This window comes from Littorina saxatilis, linkage group LG2 (assembly GCF_037325665.1).
Source record: "Littorina saxatilis isolate snail1 linkage group LG2, US_GU_Lsax_2.0, whole genome shotgun sequence".
Classification (NCBI taxonomy): domain Eukaryota; kingdom Metazoa; phylum Mollusca; class Gastropoda; order Littorinimorpha; family Littorinidae; genus Littorina; species Littorina saxatilis.
In genome coordinates, this window is record NC_090246.1 from 4,225,103 (window position 1) to 4,227,654 (window position 2,552).

Genomic DNA, 2,552 nt, shown 5'->3' on the forward strand with positions numbered 1-2,552 from the left:
TTTCGAAACCACGCGAGACTTCCGGTGTCTATTTGCCGGAACGTAAACCTTTTCGGCACTCATACGCAGGAGATCTCAGCGTCAACTTCCGGTACAGAAGGTTATCAACTTGCATAAAACGGAGCACGCAATCATGCGCCTGGGGAAAGTGCCGAAGATCTACATAGGATGGTAAAACGCTTTGTCTGTTTATTCATTATTTTGTGTTCAGAATATCCATTTTTTTGCAAATGTCACATTTCTTTTTTCGTTATGTCTCTCTGAAACTAGTAAAACTAAAAGGTCGATACATAACTTGAGTCTTAACAGTTAAACCAGAACTGATTCAGTGGATGCTTTACTCCTTTAGCGATTAGATTGGTGTAAAACTGTAAGTGTAAGTCAGCCCATGGAATACTTGCATTCAATCCAAGGTCATGTTGATTTGTGCATATATATATAAGGTTGTTGCTGTCGTTGAAATGCAGTTAAATTAAAGTTGATTCTGAAGACAGCACTGCTTGGAAAGTGGCAAACCTGTTTCACCGGCAGACAATGAGACATGTAATAATGTATTCATTGGTTTCTGATTTTCTTTCACTCTGCTGCCAGTAGTACTCCCCCTCCCCCCCTCTCTCTCTCTATCTGTCTCTTACACACACACACACACACACACACACACACACACACACACACACACACACACACATGGGACAAATTTAAACTATGTGCACACAAACCATGTTGCTGAAAGCAATTAAATAACTCACTAATAGTAATAACTGAGTGTCCTTTGTACATGTGTATGTGTGCAGGGTTGCCATCGTTTCGGTTGGGCTGGCTGGTTTTCTGTACGCAAGGACGTCGGTATCCAAGAATCGGTACGCCATCATGAAGACAAGGGAACGCATCCGTGACCAGGCCCGCGCAGAACAGGAGGAAAGGAGACTCGGCTAACATTGCAACAGTTGCATCATGCATGTGTGTGAAAGACTTTGCTAACATTGTCATTGCAAAAGTATTGCAACAGTTGTGTGTGAAAAACAAAACATCAGTTGAAAACAGACTGAATGGTCATATGCTGGCCTCTCTGTGATATTTTCAGTATTTGAATCATTCTCAGAAATGATGGTCTAGTTTCAAATTCAATATTACAACTGCCATAACAAGTAAAACACATGTCATCATTATGTAACACTACAGATCAAAATTACTACAGATACAATTTAAGTCGCAGAATGTTGTAGAAGTCATTAACATTAATAACAACTCCTCAAGATTCCTAACCACAACACCACTGGCATGGCTAACCAGCACCATGAGAAGTTCTTGGCATTGGCCACTGTCATCATATGATAAGATTAAGATGTGCAACGTGTCCGCACTTGAAACCCGAATGCGGAATCAATGAAGTGAAGCAACACGTTTCAAAGCTATCGTCAGTGGACTTGGCAGAAGTAGCAGAAATAATGGACAGGCACAACCCATTTTCCAACAAACAACCGTACAGCCTGCATTAGAAGTGGCGGACTGTGAAGACTACGTGGTTTGTTGACTTCAGTCCAGCTTCCAACATGGCTCTCCGACTAATCCGCAATATCTCTTCCAGCGCTGATCTGGACAAACTGAAGAATGAGAGAGCTGGTCCTGGAGAGGCATACCGGCCAACAGAGGTGGAGCATATTGCCAACGTTGTGACGCATGGTGTCTGGGTGATACCCAGTCTGGGAGCTATGATCTTCATGGTGTACCTGGCTACCACAAGTCTGCATACCACGGTCGCAATCATTTATGGTCTGGCGCTGTTTGCTCTCTTCTCCATGTCAACGGCCTTCCACCTGGTTTCCTACACCGGCTGGCTCGGAGACTGGAGGATCTTTTTCCACATAGGAGACAGAGCCATTATCTACATCTTCATCGCATCTTCTTACACGCCTTGGTTGATTCTGAAACATTTCCACTCATGGGCAGAAGAGGTTCTGTTTGTGGTATGGGTTATGGCGGTGTGTGGCATTTTGTACCAGTACATCTTCCATGAGCGGTTCAAGTGGGTTGAAATAGTGCTGTACCTCGTCATTGGTGTTTGTCCAGCCCTGGTTATTGCCGACATGAAGGAATCGTCCGGGATCTTTGAGTTGTCCCTGGGAGGACTCACCTACGTAGTGGGCGTATTCTTCTTCAAGAGTGATGGCTTGATACCCTTTGCTCACGCTATCTGGCACTGTTTTGTGTTTGTTGGTGCACTCTTCCACTACTATGCCGTCTGTGTCCATCTTCTTTTGTCGGATCAGCTATAAATGATGCATAGTAGTTGTTTGGTGTAAAGATTCTTGTGGTTTCTGTGATCTCAATTAAGCTCATGCATCTTAGATTTAAAGCACAGGTTGAAACATTGAGTCACCTTCACTAACATTATTAGTAGTTCAGTGGAACTGCTATGGCTTCTCTTCATATAAAAGCCCCTTTCTCTGATTGTTTGTTCATGACCTCTGTAGTGTAAATCTACGTCCATTTTAAGACTTTCTCCCTTTTGATCCTTTTTGCAATATGCTGCCTAAAGACTGCAACAATGT

At 43.2% G+C, this 2,552-nt stretch overlaps 1 pseudogene; it reads left to right on the top strand.

The window, feature by feature from the left end:
* The first annotated feature begins 64 nt into the window (after window positions 1-64).
* LOC138958045 (monocyte to macrophage differentiation factor 2 pseudogene) overlaps window positions 65-2,552 on the top strand; it is a 4,353-nt pseudogene continuing 1,865 nt past the window's right edge.